Source organism: Pan troglodytes, chromosome 15 (assembly GCF_028858775.2).
Source record: "Pan troglodytes isolate AG18354 chromosome 15, NHGRI_mPanTro3-v2.0_pri, whole genome shotgun sequence".
NCBI classification, from domain to species: domain Eukaryota; kingdom Metazoa; phylum Chordata; class Mammalia; order Primates; family Hominidae; genus Pan; species Pan troglodytes.
Window position 1 is genome coordinate 98687300 of NC_072413.2, and position 23780 is coordinate 98711079.

General features: G+C 58.5%; 1 long non-coding RNA gene and 1 pseudogene across 1 annotated transcript; both read left to right on the plus strand.

The window, feature by feature from the left end:
- LOC134808336 (basic proline-rich protein-like) lies at window positions 1-3100 on the plus strand (annotated as a pseudogene).
- Window positions 3101-21828: 18728 nt separating this feature from the next.
- On the plus strand, window positions 21829-23159 carry LOC107968328 (uncharacterized). Its single transcript, XR_001709431.2, has 2 exons — window positions 21829-21960; window positions 22948-23159. It is a non-coding gene; the product is annotated as an uncharacterized LOC107968328 (long non-coding RNA).
- Window positions 23160-23780: the final 621 nt, after the last annotated feature.

Here is a 23780-nt window from a genome sequence, read left to right on the forward strand (position 1 = left end):
ATGTCTGAGCTGGGGAAGAGGCTGCAGAAGATAAAGGTTCTGGGGACATGCTCCAAGCTAGAAAGCCAGGTAAGGCTCCCTGACGTCCGCCCAGCAGGACAAAAGCAGACAATTATGGGATGCACCAGAGTCGTGCAGCCCCTTTGGCCCCTGCAATATCAGACGCTTCAGAGACCTGACTGTCTTGCTGTTTGGCTGACACCGGCCTTAGAAGAACAAGCAGGTCGGAGGATGGAATTAATTTCCTAAAATTGAATGTCATGTTGAAAAGTCATCTCAGGATTTCCTGCCAGAGGGAAGGAGAAATGGCCATTTGGTCTTTGCTCTCTCAATAGCCTGTTGTAGCCTGCCACTTACATCTTTAGTTTTGGGTTGAACCGCATGAAAGTGCCATGTGTTAGGGCAGGAATCATAGAAATAAGCACGTTTATGTAGCGTAATTGAATAAAAATAACCGTGAAAAGGTGGTTCCAGAGATGAAGGGAAGAAACAAAACAGACCTCGGCTCTCTGTCTTCTGGGGAAGTACCGGTACTGAGATATCAGATCATCTTGCACGTAATGACACCCCAGTGCTGTGATGAAATTGTCACCAATGCATTAGAGGACTGGAAAATGATATAGCCTCTTTGGAAATGAATAGGCAAGCACATAGGAAGAGTTATCAAAGGCCAGATGCCCCTTGTAAAGCAGTCCCCCTCCTCCTGGAGATATGCGTCTAAGAAAACCACCTCCAAAGAAGGGAAAAACCATTTTCCTGAAGGTGTTCCACGTGGTGTGAGTTTGACCCTGAAAATCGGAGGTGGCCTCTGCCCTGGGTAACACCAGGACAGCTAAACCCGTAATAGATGCCAGAGAGGGGGCAACAGGAACCCTTCCATAGAGAAGGGAAAATCAGACCAGTATGGCGCCGAAGCCCCCTGGTGAAGATGCCACTCATGTTGACCTTGTCCCCAGAAGTTTCCTCTGGGGAATTTTACCTGGTTACTCTCACGGTAGCTAAAATCGGTCAGTTTCATCACTTGGAAGTGGAAGCTTCAGGGGTGAGACCTCTGTGTGTGTGTGTATTTGTGCATGCTTAAAAAACCTCCAACAGGCTGGGCGCGGTGGCTCACACCTGGAATCCCAGAACTTTGGGAGGCCGAGTCAGGATTGCTTGAGCCTGGGAGCTCAAGGTCAGTCTGGGCAACATAGTAAGAGACCATCACTAGCAAAAAAAAAAAAAAAAAATTAGCTGGGCATGGTGGACCTGTAGTCCCAGCTACTCTGGAGGCTGAGGTGGGAGGATCACTTGAGCCCAGGAATTCAAGGTTTCAGTGAGCTATGATCGTACCACTGCACTCCAGCCTGTGTGGCAGAGCGAGACCCTGTTTGAAAAAAAAACAACAAACAAACTCAAAAACAATAAAACCCTCAAACACAGAGTCAGCTAATGAAACAAGACAGAGGAGCGGGCAGAGATCAAATCCGGCCGTGCCTCAGGCTGCCGCAACAGAACTGGGGGCGGCTGGGTGGGGCGTGAGGTCAGACGGGTGCTTCCCCACTTTTATCAGAATGGGCTTTAATGCTTAAGGCTCTCATCCTTTCTTTAAAGATAAAACAACAACAACAACAACAACAAGAAAGCCGGACCCAATCTGTGCTCAGACTTGCTGGGTTGGCTCACATTTCCTACTCGGCCAGGTGTCCTCGGTTACTTTTTGTGCCCTCCCAGGACCTTGAGGGAACCAAACCCTGCTACCCCTCCACCTCAGCCCCCTCTCCACCTCAGCCCCCTCTCCACCTCAGCCCCCTCTCCAACTCAGGCCCCTCCACCTCAGCCCCCTCCACCTCAGCCCCCTCCACCTCAGCCCCCTCCACCTCAGCCCCCTCTCCACCTCAGCCCCCTCTCCACCTCAGCCCCCTCCACCTCAGCCCCCTCTCCACCTCAGCCCCCTCCACCTCACCCCCTCCACCTCAGCCCCCTCTCCACCTCAGCCCCCTCTCCACCTCAGCCCCCTCCACCTCACCCCCTCCACCTCAGCCCCCTCTCCACCTCAGCCCCATCTCCACCTCAGCCCCCTCCACCTCACCCCCTCCACCTCAGCCCCCTCTCCACCTCAGCCCCCTCTCCACCTCGGGCCCCTCCACCTCAGCCCCCTCCACCTCAGCCCCCTCTACCTCAGCCCCCTCCACCTCACCCCCTCCACCTCAGCCCCCTCTCCACCTCAGCCCCCTCTCCACCTCAGCCCCCTCCACCTCACCCCCTCCACCTCAGCCCCCTCTCCACCTCAGCCCCTCCACCTCAGACCCCTCCACCTCAGCCCCCTCCACCTCAGCCCCCTCTCCACCTCAGCCCCCTCTCCACCTCAGCCCCCTCCACCTCACCCCCTCCACCTCAGCCCCCTCACCACCTCAGCCCCCTCTCCACTTCAGCCCCCTCCACCTCAGCCCCCCCTCCACCTCAGCCCCCTCTCTACCCCCTCCACCTCAGCCCCCTCTCCACCTCAGCCCCCCCTCCACCTCAGCCCCCCCTCCACCTCAGCCCCCCCTCCACCTCAGCCCCCTCCACCTCAGCCTCCTCCACCTCAGCCCCCTCTCCACCTCAGCCCCCTCCACCTCAGCCCCCTGTCCACCTCAGCCCCCTCCACCTCAGCACCCCCTCCACCTCAGCCCCCTCTCCACCTCAGCCCCCCCTCCACCTCAGCCCCCCTCCACCTCAGCCCCCCCTCCACCTCAGCCCCCTCTCCACCTCAGCCCCTCCACCTCAGCCCCCTCCACCTCAGCCCCCTCCACCTCAGCCCCCTTCCACCTCAGCCCCCTCCACCTCAGCCCCCTCCCCACCTCAGCCCCCTCTGCACCTCAGCCCCGTCCACCTCAGCCCCCTGTCCACCTCAGCCCCCTCCACCTCAGCCCCCTCCACCTCAGCCCCCTCTCCACCTCAGCCCCCCCTCCACCTCAGCCCCCCTCCACCTCAGCCCCCCCTCCACCTCAGCCCCCTCTCCACCTCAGCCCCTCCACCTCAGCCCCTCCACCTCAGCCCCCTCCACCTCAGCCCCCTTCCACCTCAGCCCCCTCCACCTCAGCCCCCTCCACCTCAGCCCCCTCCACCTCAGCCCCCTCCACCTCAGCTCCCTTCCACCTCAGCCCCCTCCACCTCAGCCCCCTTCCACCTCAGCCCCCTCCACCTCAGCCCCCTTCCACCTCAGCCCCCTCCACCTCAGCCCCCTTCCACCTCAGCCCCCTCCACCTCAGCCCCCTCCCCACCTCAGCCCCCTCTCCACCTCAGCCCCCTCTCCACCTCAGCCCCCTCTCCACCTCAGCCCCCTCCACCTCAGCCCCCTCTCCACCTCAGCCCCTCCACCTCAGCCCCCTCCACCTCAGCCCCCTCTCCACCTCAGCCCCCTCTCCACCTCACCCCCTCCACCTCAGCCCCCTCTCCACCTCAGCCCCCTCTCCACCTCAGCCCCTCCACCTCAGCCCCCTCTCCACCTCAGCCCCCTCCACCTCAGCCCCCTCTCCACCTCAGCCCCCTCTCCACCTCAGCCCCCTCCACCTCAGCCCCTCCACCTCAGCCCCCTCCACCTCAGCCCCCTCTCCACCTCAGCCCCCTCTCCACCTCAGCCCCCTCCACCTCAGCCCCCTCTCCACCTCACCCCCTCTCCACCTCAGCCCCCTCTCCACCTCAGCCCCCTCCACCTCAGCCCCCTCTCCACCTCACCCCCTCCACCTCAGCCCCCTCCACCTCAGCCCCCTCTCCACCTCAGCCCCCTCCACCTCAGCCCCCTCTCCACCTCAGCCCCCTCTCCACCTCAGCCCCCTCCACCTCAGCCCCCTCTCCACCTCAGCCCCCTCCACCTCAGCCCCCTCTCCACCTCAGCCCCCTCTCCACCTCAGCCCCCTCTCCACCTCAGCCCCCTCCACCTCAGCCCCCCCTCCACCTCAGCCCCTCCAACTCAGCCCCCTCCACCTCAGCCCCCTCCACCTCAGCCCCCTCTCCACCTCAGCCCCCTCTCCACCTCACCCCCTCCACCTCAGCCCCCTCTCCACCTCAGCCCCCTCTCCACCTCAGCCCCTCCACCTCAGCCCCCTCTCCACCTCAGCCCCCTCCACCTCAGCCCCCTCTCCACCTCAGCCCCCTCTCCACCTCAGCCCCCTCCACCTCAGCCCCCTCTCCACCTCAGCCCCCTCCACCTCAGCCCCCTCTCCACCTCAGCCCCCTCTCCACCTCAGCCCCCTCCACCTCAGCCCCCTCTCCACCTCACCCCCTCCACCTCAGCCCCCTCCACCTCAGCCCCCTCTCCACCTCAGCCCCCTCTCCACCTCAGCCCCCTCCACCTCAGCCCCCTCTCCACCTCAGCCCCCTCTCCACCTCAGCCCCCTCCACTTCAGCCCCCTCTCCACCTCAGCCCCCTCCACCTCAGCCCCCTCTCCACCTCAGCCCCCTCTCCACCTCAGCCCCCTCCACCTCAGCCCCCTCTCCACCTCAGCCCCCTCCACCTCAGCCCCTCCACCTCAGCCCCCTCTCCACCTCAGCCCCCTCTCCACCTCAGCCCCCTCCACCTCAGCCCCCTCCACCTCAGCCCCTCCACCTCAGCCCCCTCCACCTCGGCCCCCTCTCCACCTCAGCCCCATCTCCACCTCAGCCCCCTCCACCTCACCCCCTCCACCTCAGCCCCCTCTCCACCTCAGCCCCCTCTCCACCTCGGGCCCCTCCACCTCAGCCCCCTCCACCTCAGCCCCTCCACCTCAGCCCCCTCCACCTCGGCCCCCTCTCCACCTCAGCCCCATCTCCACCTCAGCCCCCTCCACCTCACCCCCTCCACCTCAGCCCCCTCTCCACCTCAGCCCCCTCTCCACCTCGGGCCCCTCCACCTCAGCCCCCTCCACCTCAGCCCCCTCTACCTCAGCCCCCTCCACCTCACCCCCTCCACCTCACCCCCTCCACCTCAGCCCCCTCTCCACCTCAGCCCCCTCCACCTCAGCCCCCTCTCCACCTCAGCCCCCTCCACTTCACCCCCTCCACCTCAGCCCCCTCTCCACCTCAGCCCCTCCACCTCAGACCCCTCCACCTCAGCCCCCTCCACCTCAGTCCCCTCTCCACCTCAGCCCCCTCTCCACCTCAGCCCCCTCCACCTCAGCCCCCTCTCCACCTCAGCCCCCTCCACCTCACCCCCTCCACCTCAGCCCCCTCTCCACCTCAGCCCCCTCTCCACTTCAGCCCCCTCCACCTCAGCCCCCCTCCACCTCAGCCCCCTATCTACCCCCTCCACCTCAGCCCCCTCTCCACCTCAGCCCCCCCTCCACCTCAGCCCCCCCTCCACCTCAGCCCCCCCCTCCACCTCAGCCCCCTCCACCTCAGCCTCCTCCACCTCAGCCCCCCCCTCCACCTCAGCCCCCTGTCCACCTCAGCCCCCTCCACCTCAGCACCCCCTCCACCTCAGCCCCCTCTCCGCCCCCTCCACCTCAGCCCCCTCTCCACCTCAGCCCCCCCTCCACCTCAGCCCCCCTCCACCTCAGCCCCCCCTGCACCTCAGCCCCCTCTCCACCTCAGCCCCTCCACCTCAGCCCCCTCCACCTCAGCCCCCTCCACCTCAGCCCCCTTCCACCTCAGCCCCCTCCACCTCAGCCCCCTCCCCACCTCAGCCCCCTCTCCACCTCAGCCCCCTCTCCACCTCAGCCCCCTCTCCACCTCAGCCCCCTCCACCTCAGCCCCCTCTCCACCTCAGCCCCTCCACCTCAGCCCCTCCACCTCAGCCCCCTCCACCTCAGCCCCCTCCACCTCAGCCCCCTCTCCACCTCAGCCCCCTCTCCACCTCAGCCCCCTCTCCACCTCAGCCCCCTCTCCACCTCAGCCCCTCCACCTCAGCCCCCTCTCCACCTCAGCCCCCTCCACCTCAGCCCCCTCTCCACCTCAGCCCCCTCTCCACCTCAGCCCCCTCCACCTCAGCCCCCTCTCCACCTCAGCCCCCTCCACCTCAGCCCCCTCTCCACCTCAGCCCCCTCCACCTCAGCCCCCTCTCCACCTCAGCCCCCTCTCCACCTCAGCCCCCTCCACCTCAGCCCCCTCTCCACCTCAGCCCCCTCCACCTCAGCCCCCTCTCCACCTCAGCCCCCTCTCCACCTCAGCCCCCTCTCCACCTCAGCCCCCTCCACCTCAGCCCCCCCTCCACCTCAGCCCCTCCACCTCAGCCCCCTCCACCTCAGCCCCCTCCACCTCAGCCCCCTCTCCACCTCAGCCCCCTCTCCACCTCACCCCCTCCACCTCAGCCCCCTCTCCACCTCAGCCCCCTCTCCACCTCAGCCCCCTCTCCACCTCAGCCCCCTCTCCACCTCAGCCCCCTCCACCTCAGCCCCCTCTCCACCTCAGCCCCCTCCACCTCAGCCCCCTCTCCACCTCAGCCCCCTCTCCACCTCAGCCCCCTCCACCTCAGCCCCCTCTCCACCTCACCCCCTCCACCTCAGCCCCCTCCACCTCAGCCCCCTCTCCACCTCAGCCCCCTCCACCTCAGCCCCCTCTCCACCTCAGCCCCCTCTCCACCTCAGCCCCCTCCACCTCAGCCCCCTCTCCACCTCAGCCCCCTCCACCTCAGCCCCCTCTCCACCTCAGCCCCCTCTCCACCTCAGCCCCCTCCACCTCAGCCCCCTCTCCACCTCAGCCCCCTCCACCTCAGCCCCTCCACCTCAGCCCCCTCTCCACCTCAGCCCCCTCTCCACCTCAGCCCCCTCCACCTCAGCCCCCTCCACCTCAGCCCCCTCTCCACCTCAGCCCCTCCACCTCAGCCCCCTCCACCTCGGCCCCCTCTCCACCTCAGCCCCTCCACCTCACCCCCTCCACCTCAGCCCCCTCCACCTCAGCCCCCTCTCCACCTCAGCCCCCTCCACCTCAGCCCCCTCCACCTCAGCCCCCTCTCCACCTCAGCCCCCTCTCCACCTCACCCCCTCCACCTCAGCCCCCTCCACCTCAGCCCCCTCTCCACCTCAGCCCCTCCACCTCACCCCCTCCACCTCAGCCCCCTCTCCACCTCAGCCCCCTCCACCTCAGCCCCCTCCACCTCAGCCCCCTCCACCTCAGCCTCTCCACCTCAGCCCCCTCTCCACCTCAGCCCCCTCTCCACCTCAGCCCCCTCCACCTCAGCCCCCTCCACCTCAGCCCCCTCCACCTCAGCCCCCTCCACCTCAGCCCCCTCTCCACCTCAGCCCCCTCTCCACCTCAGCCCCCTCTCCACCTCAGCCCCCTCCACCTCAGCCCCCTCTGCTGCCACAGTCCCTTCAGGGTCCCAGGCAGCTTCACCAGGAGTGGGTTGGGGGCTGGAGAGGCAGGAGGGGGAGGGGAAGAGGGGAATCCTCCCAGCAGGAAAGAGCCACTCAGCTGAAGGGGCCTGGGGGCTGCCCGGGGCTCACTCCCATCTGACCGCGCCCACCATCCCACTCTCTCTCCACCACCCTCCCCAGGGCTACAAACTCCTTGCACAGGGGAGGAGGGAGAGCCTCCAGAGGGAGCCCCTCTTCCTGGTCCCGGGGTCCCAGGCCTCCTCCTCTCTCCCTGGTTGCCTAGGACCAGTCATTGTTCTGAAGCCCCAGAGCAAAGGGGATCTCAAACAAATGCTCCATCCTGGGGCCTTCCTGCTGGATCTGACATTTGGGATGTTTTTAATTCCTGGAGAGACAGATTTGCCACAGGGGAGAAATGACCTCTCTGTGGGCCGCTCCTGGTTAGGCTGCCTAGGATGCAAGGGAGCGAGGCAGGAGAGACCATCTCTGTTTTACGGGGCTCTCCTGGTATCTCCAGAGAGTCCAGGTAAAGGCCTGCCTTGGTGCCAATGGCAGAAACCTTAGTGGCCCAGACCAGGCCTGGGATTCCTGTGGTGCCCTCGGCTTGCTGCTAGCATGGTCTCAGAGGACTCATGTTGCCCCCATGAAGGGAGCCCATGCAGAGTGGGTGGGTGGAGAGGCCGGGAGGCGGCAGGTGCAGATGCGTGTTTGAGGATTGCGTGCAGGGAGGGTGAGGCGGGGGCCCGTGGTCAGTTAGGATCTGTCCGTTGTCAAATGCAGGGAATGAAGTGGCTCTCTCTCTTTCAGGCCAGCGCCAGGCAGGTGGACAGTGTTTCCAGTGGCCTTCCTGTGGCCTCGACATGGCCAGCTCCTGGGCTGCCTCTGTGGCTAGCTCCAGGACCTCCCCAGGTGCCACATCCCTGGCTCCATGGGACCCTCTCCAGGCCTGGGGCCAGCAGGACCCCTGGAGATGTGCCCCTCTTTCTCTGGTTCACACAGCACCATCGACTTGGCCCCCAGCATGTCCTCAGCCACCGTCATCATCTCTCCATCCCTCAGCCACCGTCATCATCTCTCCACCCCTCAGCCACCGTCATCATCTCTCCACCCCTCAGCCACCGTCATCATCTCTCCACCCCTCAGCCACCGTCATCATCTCTCCACCCCTCAGCCACCGTCATCATCTCTCCATCCCTCAGCCACCGTCATCATCTCTCCATCCCTCAGCCACCATCATCATCTCTCCACCCCTCAGCCACCGTCATCATCTCTCCACCCCTCAGCCACCGTCATCATCTCTCCACCCCTCAGCCACCGTCATCATCTCTCCACCCCTCAGCCACTGTCATCATCTCTCCACCCCTCAGCCACCGTCATCATCTCTCCACCCCTCAGCCACCGTCATCATCTCTCCACCCCTCAGCCACCGTCATCATCTCTCCACCCCTCAGCCACCGTCATCATCTCTCCACCCCTCAGCCACCGTCATCATCTCTCCATCCCTCAGCCACCGTCATCATCTCTCCATCCCTCAGCCACCGTCATCATCTCTCCATCCCTCAGCCACCATCATCATCTCTCCATCCCTCAGCCACGACCCCAGTTGAGGTCACATCCTGCCCACAGGGGCCCTACTGTGCCCCAGGTCCCTCGGCGACCAAGCTCCGGTCCTCATCTCACGTTCACTCTGAACCAAGGCAAGCTGTCTGGACTTCCACCCTGACCATGCCACTGCCCTGCTCACAGCTGGGGCCTGCCGGCCTCGGGATACAGTCCTTGGTCCCCCATTCCAGCCTCTCCACCAGGCCTGCCTCCGTCCAGTCATGTGGCAGCCGTGCATGTGGCCCCTCACTCCGGCCTTGGCATGCCTGTTCCCTGTGCTGGGATGGCCCCATCGTCCCCACCTCACCCTCTGCTTCCTGGCTACCTCCCTCCTCCTGAAGCTCCGCTTACTCCTCCTCTCCTCCAGGAAGCCCTCCCTCACTACCTCCCTCCCGGAACTTCTCCTCCACTTTGGGGCTAACTCTCCCTTCCTGGCCCCCCACCCCCAGCCCAGTCTAATTGGAGTGTGGCCGGAGCTTCAGTCAGGGCAGTGCAGGTTAGCAAGTGGTTGTGGATGAGTGCCTGTGGGCATGTATGGGCTTCCAGTTGCCTCTGCAGGACTTGGGTAGGGGAGGAGGTACAGCCCCCCGGGTGCCCCCGTCCACCCCCCTTACCGTAACACCGACCTTCACCAGCCCTCCACTTCCTGGTGAAAAGCAGACCTGTGGCCTTGGGCGTCTGCAGCAAGGCCTCAGCTTGGGTCGCTTCTCTCCTGTCGGCGTGGGCCAGCGTGGGCTGCTGTGGCCCCGGCTGTTCCAGGTTGGGGGGATTAATTGGCCGTTGCTGGAGGCAGGCAGAGGCTGGACGGCGGGTAGGCAGAGCAGGCGAGGGGGACCCAAGGCCTGAGCCCCTGTGTTTGCGGGGTGAGGGCGGCTTCCCTGGAGGGAGGGGGTGCTTCTGGCCCTAGGCGAGGGTCCCTGGTGAGCGCCTCTGCAGGGACCCATCCACAGGGCAGCCCACATTAGTATTCTCTGCACAAGAGTTTGCAAAGGAATGACTCACACTCTGGCTGACTAATTTGAAAGTAAGCTGCTTTTGCTGCAAGAAGGTTCAGTGAATCTTAAAAACTGCGTGATGGAGATTTTATTCCTTGTTCTAGACCTTTCCTTCTGCCAGGAAGGTGGCTCTGCCTCGGTTTACGCCTTTGGTTTGCTCACCTGGGGAAGTGGTTGGGGGATTGTGAGAAAACTGAGACTCCCAGGCTTGGCTTGCTTAGTGCTCACAGGCCGCATGCCCTCGGCAAATGACTGAACCTCACCGGACAGCAGGGCGCACCCACGGCACAACACACACATTTGGCGGAATGGGGACCCAAGCCCTGCTGAACTAGGATGAGGACCTCCTCCCACACGGGGTGGTGGGCTTCACAGAGAGGTACATGAGGGGAAGGATTGTTTTCCCCTTTTACAGACGGGTAGCCCAACAGTGCAGAGAGGTTAAATCATCCATCTGAGGTCACACAACTGCTAGGTACAGAAGGTGGGATCACCCCACCGGGCTGGTCACTGCCCTCAGCCTTCCCAGCTTAGTTCCCCACCCTGAGTTAGAGCAGAGCCTCAAGCTTGAGGACATGACTTCTTTTCTTTCTTTCCTTCCTTCCCTTCCCTTCCCCTCCCCTCCCCTCCCCTTCCATCCCCTCCCTTTCCTTCCTTCCTTCCTTCCTTCCTTCCTTCCTTCCTTCCTCTCTCTCTCTCTTTCTTTCTTTCCTTCCTTCCTTCTTTCTTTCTTTCCTTCTTTCCTTCTTTCTTTTTTTTGATGGAGTTTCGTTGTTGTTGCCCAGGCTGGAGCACAATGGCGCGATCTCGGCTCACCGCAACCTCCACCTTCCGGGGTTCAACTGATTCTCCTGCCTTAGCCTCCTTAGTAGCTGCGATTAGAGGCATGCGCCACCATGCCCGGCTAATTTTATACTTTTAGTAGAGGCGGGTTTCTCCATGTTGGTTAGGCTGGTCTTGAACTCCCGACCTCAGGTGATCTGCCCAGCTTGGCCTCCCAAATTGCTGGGATTACAGACATGAGCCACCGCGCCCGGCCGAGGGGATGACTTTTATCTGTGTCCTACAGGAGGCGAGTTGCTCTGGAAGAGTCTCAAGCTGGGAAGTGGGAAATCGCGTCTGAGCATCCGTCACGAAGGGAGGGAGCCCTCCAGGAGGTGCTGCAGGTGGGAGGCTGAGAGTGAAAGGTGGCCTGAGCTGTGTGGGACAAAGGATGCACCTCGGAGATGGACCCTAGCTCTGGTGTTGACGGGAGAGCGGATGAGGGAAGGAGAATCCTAAAGGGAACTTCCGAGACCCTGAATTGAACAATTCATCTCCTCTAGGGCCTGACCTCCCTTGACCGCCTACTTTCTTTCTTTCTTTTTTGAGACAGGGTCTCGCTCTATTGCTCAGGCTGGAGTGCAGTGGAACCATCTTGGCTCACTGCAGCCTTGACCTCCTGGGCTCAAGCAATCCTCCTACCTCAGACTCCCAGGTAGCTGGGACTAGAGACGTGCACCACCATGCCTGGCTAAGTTTTCAATTTTTTCTAGATACAGGTTCTTGTGATGTTTCCCAGGCTGGTCTCAAACTCCTGAGCTCAACTGATCCTCCTGCCTTGGCCTCCCAAAGTGCTGGGATTACAAGTGTGAGCCACTGCACTTGGCTGGTCCCTGCTTTAAATTGTCCATACCGCATGGACTGGCCCCCTCCCCTCCTTAGCTTTGGTTTTCTCCTGAGCCCTTATCACCATCTGATACACTCTCTAGGTGTATTGTCCATCTGCAGCACAGACAGAGGACAATCTGGGGCTGGGTGAACAGTGTCCACCTTCCTGCAGCAAAGCGTTGCCCCCAAGTCTCCTCTTGGGCAGCTGCTCAGGGTGAGGGGGTGTGTTGAAGCCTTGAGGGAGAGTGACCTCTGCAGCATCCCCTGCGCCTTTGCCCAACTGACCTCAGGAAGGGAGGGGATGGAGGTGGTGGAGGCCACAGCATGAATTCCCTGCACCCTGAGCCCTCAGGCTGCTGAGTGCGATGGCTTGTTGGCTACATGGCTTTGGGAAAGCTAGTTGCACATCCTGTGCCTCAGTTTCCTCACCTGCACATGGGAATCATCATACGGGCTGATCATCACGTGGTTCTTACCCTGCAGCGCTCGCAGTAGCCCGCTTTAAAGATGGACGTGATGAATGAATGGATTAGTGCACACTGGGGACCTGGGACGGGCACAGAGGGAGTGCTGGATAAAGTTTTGCTGTGATGCCTCTGTTTTTTTACTTGCTGTGTTTCTCTGGGCAAGTGGCTCGGCGTCTCTGAGACCCAGCTGCTTCACCTGCAAAGTTGTGATAACGATGGTGCCTGTTTCCCAGGGAATTCGGGAGGTCTTGATGAGGTGGCTCATAGAAGACGCTTGGCACGAGGCCTGGCACCTTTTAAGTGCTCCATTAGAGCTCACTGTGATGATTACGAAGTGGCAGCGCTGGGACTGGTGCCCAGCCAGGGCGGGCTTACCCGCCTCGCTGCGCCGACCTCCTCGGCAGCGACCTCACCTTCCATGGGAAGCTGTTTCTTTCTGGCAGCAGATGATGGGCAGAAAATTGAAAAACCTAGTCAAAGTAGCATATTCGTTTCCTAGAGCCCCCACCTCCTTCCCATCACCGTAATACAAGCCAGAGATAATATCCTCCCAAATAGGTTTACTGAAGTCAACCCATTACAAGTGCGGACATGCTTGGAGATAACAGAAGCCTGCGAGTTCTTAATATCCTGCCTGGCATGCGGGAGGAATAAATGAGCGGCGAGACCAGACAGCCCCGGCTGCAAATACGCTGCCACGTCTCTCGGCCATCCATCAGCCCGCGTGTCAGGTGGTGTCTTTGGCCCCGGGTTTGGGAAATATTGTCACCACAGGGATGGAGTCAAGTGCCTCCTTTCAAAAATAGATCTGCTTAAAATTTATTAACTTAGACAACTGCACCAGAAGAAACAATCAATTCCTTGAACTCTATAATCACGCACCTCACATGGCTCCCTTCCTTAGTGTCAGTTCTGGTGATAAAGGTGGTTTGGGTCCAACGGGGAGGTGAATGGCCTGGAAGGGGAGGTACGAGAGGGTGCGAGGCAAGGTGTCTGGCTGTGATGTTCCGCAGCGAGCTGAGACCCAATTACTTTTTGACCCACTAGTCTCCAGATCAGTCATTCATCACGCTAGCTGGGGCCAGGGGCCTCCTCAGTCCCTGCCTGGCGCCGGGCTGGGGCCAAGAGCACAGAGAAAGCAAAAAGTGGTCCTGCCCCCAAAGAAGCTGCCATTAATTGAGAAGAGACAGTGACAAGCATCTGGGATCACTCTTGGTGATCTCATCCTGTCCATGGCTGTAAATTCCACTCATGCTCTGATGAGTCCTGAATTTATGTTGGCAGCCAGGACCTCTGCCTTGAACCCCGAACACTGCCATCCAAAAATCCTCTCCATACCTTCACTGGGATGTCTAATGGGCATCCTCAACATGCCCCTGCCCCAGGCGGAGTCCCCAGTCCTCCCGGCGGCTGCTGTCCTGCAGCCAGCCCCATCTCCTGCAGCCAAAGTGGGGGTCCTCTTTGACTCCTCCCCTTCCCCAACACCCCACAGCCAACCTGTGAAGAAGGCCTGTGAGACCTGCCCTCTGAGACTAGCAGGTTCCAGCCACGCCAAATGGCCTCCGTGGATGGCTGGGGCAGCTCCCACCTGGCCCCGTGCTTCCACGCGTGCTGTGCCTTCCCATTCATCTCGACCTAGCGGCTGGAGGAATCCAGCACAGGCATGAGCTGCACCAAGCCCTCCTCTGTCCACAGCCCGCCAAGGGCTCCTGGGTCACCCGGCCAAACATGATTCCCTGCCAAAACCTCTGAAGCCCTGGCGCCCTCCAGTCCCTGTGCCTCCCTGAGCTCATTTCCTACCACTCGCCACCTCTCACTCCACCACAGCCACACGCACTTCCCATGTACTCTGCAAACACGCCGGCCACACTCTTGCCCCAGGGCCCTTGCGCTCGCTGGTGCCTGGGTGTTCTTCTCCGGGTCTGCTCCCTGGGCCTGAAACTGCACCTTCCCCTGAGCACATTCCTCTAATACTGGCTTGCTCGCCTTGTTCGAGGTCTGTCTCCACCGGCAGAAAGTGAGGCTGGGGTGGGTGAGGTCTGTGCGGTCATTGCCGAGTGCCCAGGGCCTTGCTGGGCACATGCTGAGCACTCAGGAAGTGCGTGCTGAATGAGTAAACGAGTGAATCACTGATCGAATGACACATAGCTCTCCCTGAGAGGGCTGCCCACCCTCCCTGCCACTTCAGAGACTTCCGCTGCGGCTCTTTCACGGAGGCGGTGTCCTCTCCCAGTGGACAAGCTGGAGCCTGCCCCTGCTCTTGTCATGGACGGTGTGGATACAGGCTCAACCCCCACCTGCCCCCGCCTGAGTCTGCAGCGACAGTGATATCTCTCGAGGTCACTTCATCTCTGAAAAGACCTCCCTCCTTCCCTCTCCATGGCCGGAACATCTTCCTCCCTCTCCATGGCTGCAACATGTCAGCCTCTCCCCTGTGTTTCCCTTCTGGAATATTCCATTCAATAATTCCTCTTCCAACCGCCTGTCCCTCTGGAAACCTCAATTCACAATTAAAATCTCCCACTCTCTTGACCACCCCTACCTCGCTCCTCCAGCATCGGTCCCTACCCCACGACCCAAGTGGAAACCTGGGGTTCCTGGTGCCTCCCCGGCCACCCACTGCTCCCCTCTCCCCCAGCCCCCTTCTCTGCAGCTCCTGAGTCTCCACGCCCCGTCCACCCCTTCTGCGTACCCACCCCTCCCAAGCACTGGATGGTGAGGCGAGGACTAGGCCCTGCAGCTTGTGGGGCACAGCAGGCCCCCAAGAGAGGGTGAGGCTGGGCAGGGCAGCGGACAGCCCTCATGCTGGAGTAAAGAGGTGCCACTTATGCATGCGACGAACCCCTTGAAGACGAGACGCACAGCCTCAGGCCTCTCGGAAGCTTCCAGGCTGTGTGCCCTGTGTTCTCTGTTGATACAGTTCAGTTCGATCCACTTAACAAACATTTACCCAGGGCACACAGAGCGGGGGCGGCCCTTGGGAGGTGCCCTTCCGCCCACCCCTCGGAGGCCGACTGCCTCTGCCCCTTCTCCCCTCCTTCTGTCTCATCCTCTTCCTCTGAGCCCTCTCCTTCTCCTCTCTCCTTCCTCTCCCTCCTCCCCATCTCTTTCTTCTCCTCCTCTGCCTCTTCTGGAGGCTCCTCCAGAGACCCCTTCCCCCCACCCGACTCTCAGAGTCTCACACTCTGCCTCATCCCCGAGCTCCTGGCTGCCCGAGCCTGGCTGGCTCTGAAGGAGAGATGGGGCGGGGAAGCGGGCTTCCTTGGGTCCACTTTGCAGATGGCTGCGAAGATGGCCAAGGAAAGGGAGACCCAGGCAGGGGGAACTGTCTGGGCAAAGGCACACGGGTGGGAGGCAGGTGGCCTTCCCCGGGACCAGAACACACGGCGGTCAGAAGGCAGCAGCAACCATGCCTACACAGCAACAGCGGCCGCGGCCAGTGCTGCGTTACACTCGCGCCTTCTTGACGGAGCATGACTAGGTCTGCTCCTTGGTGGAGGGGCCAGGGACATCTGAGTGGGCTTGCAGAGATAAGCCTGCCATGGGGGCTAAGGACTGGGCCTGGTTTGGGACTGGCTGTAGGCGCTACTTCAGGGAGGATCCTGTCCACTCACCTTTGTGTCCCCCAGTTGGGCCTGGGTCGTGGAAACGCTAGCAGTGGTCAGCTCCAGCCTGTGCTTACTATGTGTCTGGCGTAGATCCAGCACATTTGCACGGATGTAAACTCCCAAGCCCTCCCAGGGTCCCTCAGAGGAAGGCACTGCTATTATTCCTATTTTACAGATAGGGAAATGAAGGCACAGAGAGGTTTAGTAGCCTGGCCAAGGACACACAGCACAGCAGGGATTCAAACTGTGGGAGTAGGTGACCTGCAAATGCTTGTGGCATTGACGAGTGAACAGACAAGCTGAAACTGTCACCACATGCCTCTAACAAGACGGAGGGTGACCACAGCCAGGCTCTGGGCCAGCTGTGCCAGGGCAGAGACAGATGGATTTCTTCTCCAAGCTTGTTCCTTGGCCTGGTGATGGGGAGAAGTGAATTCTCTTAGCTGACTCTGTTCATTCATTTGCTCATCTGCTGATTCATTCATTCATTTATTCATCAAGTACTAATCAAACACTCAGGCCCTGGGGAATGAGGGGTGACACAGACCCAGCTCCTGTCCTCCCTGGTGTAGCCACCTGGCCAGCAGGAAGACACTTAGATGGGGCTCCACAAGAGGCAGCGTGGTGTGGTCAGAGAGTGGTCCCCGAGGGGCCTCCGGGGATGAGGGGCTTGCAGGCTGAGCTCATGCAAGGAAAACAGGCTGGGTCTCCTCTGCTCTGTCTGGGAGGCTCAGTGCTCTGCCGCTCGCTTGGCGGGGCACCGACCTCCTGCCGCCCGGAGCCCTCCTGTCTCTGACTTTGTTTTCCTTCCTCTCATCTTTCTCGCCCACTTCTAATTTATCTGTCTGCGCCGGTGTCACTTCCTAAGCCCCCCTAAAGCCTGTGCAGAATGAAGTGGGGATAAATAACATGAACGCCGCCAGCAACGGCATGTTGGGACGGCCAGATCCGCCCAGAAGCTGATCAGAAAAACTTCAAGGACTTAATTGTTCCGATTGCCTTGATTTTTCTATTCTAGCCAAGAGCCTCTAAGGCCAAAATGGTGTCCCTGTCTACACCTCCCCTCTTCCATCCCCTGATATTCTCTAAACCAAATTAAAAAAAAATGTCTGTGTGGGTCAGGGAGGAGGGGTTCCTCTGAAATTGTTGAATGAGAGTATTCGGCCTTGAGAAAGTGGCCTCCAAGTCAACCGGCTTTGTAAGTCACTCTTCATTTAAGATAAAAAGTGAATTTGTTCATCTTATCCATATTTTGTCGTTTGTTCTAAGACATTTTTTTCCCCTCAACTCTCTCTGAACAAAAATAGCCATTTGACCATGAGTTAGAAAGCCGGGGGCCCTTCCGGCCCCTGCTAGCCGCCCCCGCTTACATCTGGAGAGCACAGCCACTTTCAGCACCCCTCCCTGTTTTCATCTGGGTTTCTCTAAAAGATGAGGGTTCTAAATGCTGTCGACAAAACCGATCACCTGCTCACCCTTCCTAATGGGGCTAAGCGCTCCGGGGTGAGGTGTCTCGGAGCACCGCACTGTGGCTGCTGACAGATTCAGCACGAGCCAGGCCAGGGAGAGGGTCTCATCTTTTATGGACCTATCTCGTCCATATTCTTTTACAAAAATCTCACTCTGTTGAAAATTCCTTTCCTAGTTATTTTATCATCAGATAAACATGTCTTCAAAATCACAGCCATAAACATGACATCCAAAGACCTAAAAAAAAAAAAAAAAAAGAATCCAAATCTCCAGCCTCCCTGTTAATCCAACATAAAGGAGCCAACCGACGTCACCACCGAACTGGTTGGTGAGGAGTTGAATGGAGGTACTCTTAGCTCTGTTCTTCTCACTGACACATTCAGCCTTATCTGATACTGAAGGCTTGAGGCAAGTTCCCTGGCTGCACCATCTTCCCCCGAGATTGTGGGAAGGCAGCTGGTCTTTGATCTGCCCGTGTGATTGTGCACAGACTGTGCTTTCCACAGGACTGATCCGAGCCAGGCGCGCTCTCCACTCAGTAGCAAAACCCTCTGGTGCTGCTCCTTTGGAACACGCATGACCAGCATGTAAATATTGCTGCCAGGGGCTGGTTTCTTGCAGCGGCGGCTCAGAGTCTTCTTGTCTGGTTCAGTGGCCTGCCAAACCCTTGTGGAGCTGGAGAGTTTGGGTGTTGTGGTAACCATGGAGACAGGGAGAGTGTTGGACTTAGTGGACACTGGAAGGTAAACCGGGGAAGTTGTGGACTTCCTAAATCCAGTCTTGTCAGTGCCCCATGTTATTTGCATGTGTCTTGTGGACAGGGTGGGGTAATGCCTGCAGCACTACTCTTTTAAATGTAGTAACCTGGGCCATGCACAATGGCTCACGACTGTAATCCCAGCACTTTGGGAGGTAGAGGCAGGCGGATGACTTGAGGTCAAGAGTTCGAGACCAGCCTGGCCAACATGGTGAAACCCTATCTCTATTAAAATACAAAAAGTAGCAGGGCATGGTGGTGGGCACCTGTAATCCGAGCTACTCAGGAGGCTGAGTCAGGAGAATTGCTTGAATCCAGGAGGCGGAGGTTGCTATGAGCTGAGATGGTGCCACTGCACTCCAGCCTGGGTGACAGAGCAAGACTCCACCTCAAAATAATAATAATAATAATAATGTAGTAACCTACCTAATCCTCCCAGTAGCCCTGTGGGAGGGTGTCTCCAATGGGTTCCCACAACAGACCCTTAGCCTGGGATTTGGGTGCAAGCTGATGATTGAGGAAGGGCTTCTGGGGCCCGCCAGGGACCGGGAGGAAACCAGGCAGGGCTGTCCCAGACACACCTGGGCTCAGGGGCATGGCTCACCTGGGGGATCCACACGCCTTAGACAGGGGCTGCGGGGGACTTAACTTCCCAGGGTCTTCAGCTCCTTCCTGGGTGGGCACAGTAGGGAGTGGCCTCTGAGGAATGCTGCAGGTGCTGCCTATTGGGAGAACAGGTTGCTGGAGGGGTGGGGGAGGGTGGTAGGAGAGCCTTTGCCATCACCCCAGCACGGGTTACACAGCTCATCCAAGGTCACACAGCTGCTGGGGGGCAGGGCTGGGAGCGGGTGGGTAAGGCTGGAATTGAGGGGCTTCGTGGAAGCCAGGGGCTTTCATGGGGAACCCCAAGTCCTAAAGACACAGGATCAGAAGATGACAATATTGTTTTTCAGGAGCCATGTGAGCCGTACAGTACTGGGGAGAGGACCGAAGGCTGGGTCCCAGGTGAAGCCCTACCGGCCACTGGAGCACTGGGCACCAGGGGCTTCACCCCTCAATGCCCGGCCACATGCACATCATCCGATCCCAACAGCCCAGGAGCTCCTAGGCCTCAACCCTTAGAAAGGCAGCATTTCACAACCTCCCTCCCCACCATGAGTCTTCATGGGTGTGGCTCCGGCTCACCCCGCGGCTCTGGGCTGCCCACCGCATGGCCCGGCGGCCCCTGGCAGTGTTTCTCTCTTCTCCTGGGCTGCAGAGGGCCAGGGTCTCCCAGAAAACCTTTTCCGTCCCTGCTAGTTAAATTTGTTTTTTTCAACAGCTTTTACAGAGATGGAGTTTATACATCATAAAGATCACTCCTTTTAAGTATCTAATTCAATAGTGTTTAGTGAATTTGCAGAATTGTACAACCATTACCACAATCTAATTTTAGAACGTTTCCATCACCAAAAAGAAACCTTGCGCTCTGCTGATTTGTTTTTTTCATATCTTCACTGCGGGGCCTCCCCTCCCCACTCTATGAACCGTAATGGATACCTGTGCACTGTGTCTCCTGCCAGGTTCTGATCTAGGGCTTTCTAAGCACGTATTCACTTACCATCCGGGCAGCCAGGTGGGGCAGGTCCTCCTATGATCCGAGGCCAAAAGTGTCGAAGTACCTGCTGTAGTGGGTGAATGGTGGCCCCCAAAAAGCCACGTCCACCTCCTAATTCCCAGAATCTGTGGCTGTGACCTTATTTGGAAAGAGGGTTTTTGCAGATGAAATTAAGTGAAGGATCTCAAGCTGAGATCATCCCGGATTATCTGGGAGGGCCCTAAATACAGTGACAAGTGTGGAAATAAACAAGGGCCGCTCAAACGAGAGAAGCAGAGGCCATTTATCCAGAGCTTGCTGCAGACTGGGCTCAGCTACCACTACTTGTGTTGGGCAGAGACTCAAAGGTGGGAAGAGGAGCGGAGAAGCTTCGCAGGGAAAGCTGGAGCTGCTTTGGGTGTGCTCTGACCGGAGGCTGTTGGTGTGGGGGAGCCAGAGGTGCCTACCTAGCGTCGGGGCATCACCTGGGATGGGTTAGGGTGCATATTTGGCTTTCTCTGGTTGGCCATTAGTCAGAAGTGGGACAAAAATAGGAAGCTGTCAGTTAGGAGTCAAGTCCTGGCCATTTGGGGCCAATTGTCACAGAAGCCACGGTTTAGCTTCCTGCATTGTCACTAGAGATGGCTATCGGGCCTCCTGCAAGCCTGGCTCACTGCAGGCTGGCTTCCTCCACTGTTTATGGTGGATGTGGGGTCAGTTTCCTGGCAGGTTGCTGCAGGTGTGGGTCAGCGTTCTGTTTTCAGAACAGACCCCTGTGGGAGGGGCACTAAGCTTCCTGGTGGCCAGTGGGAAGAGGGGGTCATGGCAGAGTGAGATAGAAGCAGAGCGTGGGCTTGGGGTCTGTCCGGGAGCAGGCAAGAGCGCTGTTGGGTAAGAACTACTTGAAAAGGGACAGCAAACCTCAATGGTATGGCCACTGTCCCTTTGGATATTTAGTCCCTTGCAGGTGTCCTTTGACACACAGAGAAGGGATGCAGGTTGTGTGGAGACAGAGGCAGGGGTTGGAAGGAGGCTGCCACAAGCCAGCGAATACCTGGAGGACCAGAAGCTGCAAGAGGCCTGAGAGGACCCTCCCCTAGAGCCTCTGGAGAGAGCACGGCCCTGCCCACACCTGAGCTGTGGACTTGTGGCCTCCGGAACAATGAAAGAATAAATTTCTGTTGTTTTTAGCCACCAAGATGTGGAAATTTGTAATGGCAGCTGACAGAAGTTTGCCCAAGGTGACACCATTGGTGGATGAAAGGACTAGGATTGGAGCCCAGGCAAGGTTCTGGTAGGGAGTGGGAGCAGGGCTTGCCCATTCCACCACAGCAAGGCAGGTGGATGGGGGCTGCGGGAGGGCAAGAAGGGCTCTGTGGTTACCAGTTTGCAGCCCCAGGAGGATCCACGCTCCTAGCGAAAGCCAGGCCATGAGGCTCTGTGCTGGTTGGAAGTGTATAGCTCAGGTCTCATTCATTCATCCAATCATTCATTCATTCATTCCACCTTCACCCAGATCTGAAGATGGCCTTGGTGGCTTGTGACATAGTTCTGAGCAGTGCTCTGGACCAAGCTTGTTCTTCAGATCCATCCTTGGCCTCATCAGGGGCCGGGCAGGTCAATGCCCTCTGCCTATACACCTGCAGGATCCCCTTGCAGGCTGTCAATCCCAAAGCCCCAGAACCGCGCAGATTTCCTTCTGTGTTAATACCTTAAAAATTGAAGAAAAATCCAGCTGTCACACAATGTCACTGTTGAAGGCCTTGATGTTATTCTTCCTTCACTCTGCTCCAGAATGGCTTTAAAGTGGCTTATCTAGTGACACCCACATAGCAAGTAGAGGGAGGCTGGGATGAGGGCAAACCGGGCAGGGGGAAGGGAGCTGGTGAGGCACACAGAGGCCAGCATGAAGCTGTGCAGACCCTGTGGGCAGGCCACAGGGAGCGGCACTGAGCTTCCTAGTGGCCAGCAGGAAGAGGGGGTCATGGTAGTGTGAGATAGAAGCAGAGCGTGGGCTAGGGCTCTCTCCGGGGCAGGTGAAAGCACTGTTGAGTAAGAACAACTTGAGAAGGGACAGCAAACACCAGGCTGAGCCCCTGTCTTTGCTGGGCTGGCCCTAGTCTGGCTGGGAGGTGGGAGGCATATGTTCTGATTTTGTTTTCTGGCATTTTCCCCTTTGAGAAGCTCTTGCTGTCTTGTTTGGGCACACAGTCCAGCCGACCACAGTACCCCACCTCATCCACGAGGTGGGACGTGGCGTGGAGCTGGGGGTGGGGTGGATGGGTGGTGGTCAGAGTCCGTTTTGGGAATTGCTATGAGCTGGAACAGAGAGATGAGCTGCCGTGCGCTGGGGGATTGTGAGCTATGGTGACAATGTGAGCGGGAAGGGGCTGTCCCATCTTTCATGACATCATAGAGATGGTCATCTGCTTCAAGAAGGAATGAGGCCAGGGCCCAAGGGAGAGCAGGACTGAGCAGAAAGAAAAGGTGGTTAGGTGAAGAGGGAACCATGATAAGATCCATCTGCTCCTGGATCCACCCATGCCTGACATCCTGATACTTTCCCCAGACCCTTCAGTTAAGTGAGTCCACAAAGTACTAACAGATTGCTTTAAACAAATTGCTTTTGCCAGGAACGTCTCAATCACTTAGGTATCTAATCTGAAAAGGACAGAGTGGGAAGGGCCTGGGGAGGAGGAAGACAGGAAGACTCGTTAGCTGGCTTTAAATCCTCTCCTCCATGCCTTTGGTGGCCTTTGGGCTGGGGGGAGGGGGCCCGACTGTACTCCCTGAAGTGGGATTCAGTGCGCAGGGATAACAGGGCTGGCCTTGGCGGTCCTATGCAGGCCATTCGCTGTGGCTGGCACTGTGGAGGTGCATTTTGGGGAGGGGGTGTAATGAGGACAGACAGGTACTGAGCCACAGAGCTCACAGTCTACTGGGCAGGGGTCATCAGAGGCCCCCAAAAGAACATTGCGCACCTCTTGCCCCTGGAGTCCGGCCACAGGATGCCAGCTAGTGCGGGAATAAGACTTTTTTTTCCCCCTTAGAAAGTATTTTGTTTCTTCACCAAGACACAGAGAAGGAGCTGCTCCTGGTATTTCTGAAGCACGAATGCTTTGCTTTTAGTCATCTGGGGTCCTTCTCCTGGGGCAGGGCTTCTGACCTTGGCCTTTGGGGCCGGAGGATTGTTTGTGGGGGCCTGTCCTGTGCATCGTGGGGTGTTTAGCAGCAACTCTGGTCTCTACCCACTGGGCTCCAGCGGCCCTTTCTCAATTCTGATTGAAACAACCAGAAATGCCCCCAGGCATTGCTAAATGTCCCCTGGAAGGGGACAAAAATCACCTCGATTGAGCACCAGTTTCCTGGGAACATCTACCTTCATGCTTTGGACACAGGAAGATATAGCAGAAAAGAGTAAACAAAGAAGTTAATTCTTCTTTCTTTTTTTTTTTTGGTGATTTAAAAAATTGTAAACTTTATATAACATAAAATTGATGATTGTAACCATTTTATAGTGGCACTAAGTACACTGACATTGTTGTAAAACCACCATTATCTATTTCCAGAATGTTTTCATCATCCTAAACAGCAACTCTGTGCCCATTAAACAACAGCTCCCTCATCTCCCCTCTCTCCAGCCCTCTCCAGCAACTACCACTTCTACTTTCTGTCTACGAGTTTGACTACTCTGGGAACCTCGTATACTCATACGGTATTTGTCCTTTTGTGTCTGGCTGATGTCACTGAGCATAAGATCTCCGAGGTTCATCCATTTGCAGCATGTGTCAGAATGTCCTTCCTTTTCCAGGCTGAGTAATACTTCACTGTGTGCACACACCACATTTTGTTAACCCATTCATCCATCGATGGACATTTGGGTGGTTTCCACCTTTTGGTTTTCATGAATTATGCTGCATTGAATGTCTACGTTGTGAAAGGTGTACAAGTATCCACTGGAGACCCTGCTTCCCGTTCTTCTGACTGCATACTCAGCAGTGGAATTGCTGGATCATATGGCAATTTGGTGTTTAACTTTTTGAGGAGCCTCCATACTGTTTAGAAGTTAATTCTTGATGGTTTAGTTTCAAAATAGGCTTGTGAGCTCCTGTGCTGAGGTGGAAGGAGTGCCATGGGCGGGTGAGGAGGGCACGGGTACCCTGGGTCTCTGAGATAACACCAAGAGCCTGTTGCCCCCAGCAGCTGCCTGCTGTGCTAGCCCAATGCCGGGAAGAGGAGTGTGGGGAGTGAGGACAGGGGACCAAGAGTCAGCTCTTGCCACCCCCAGGATGGTCCTTAGAGGAGCTGAGTCGTAGAAAAACAAAGTCATGTATCCGGCACCTGAGGCTCTGCTCGAGACTGGTCCTGTTTGCTGGGCCCCAGCACTCCTCACCATGGAGTG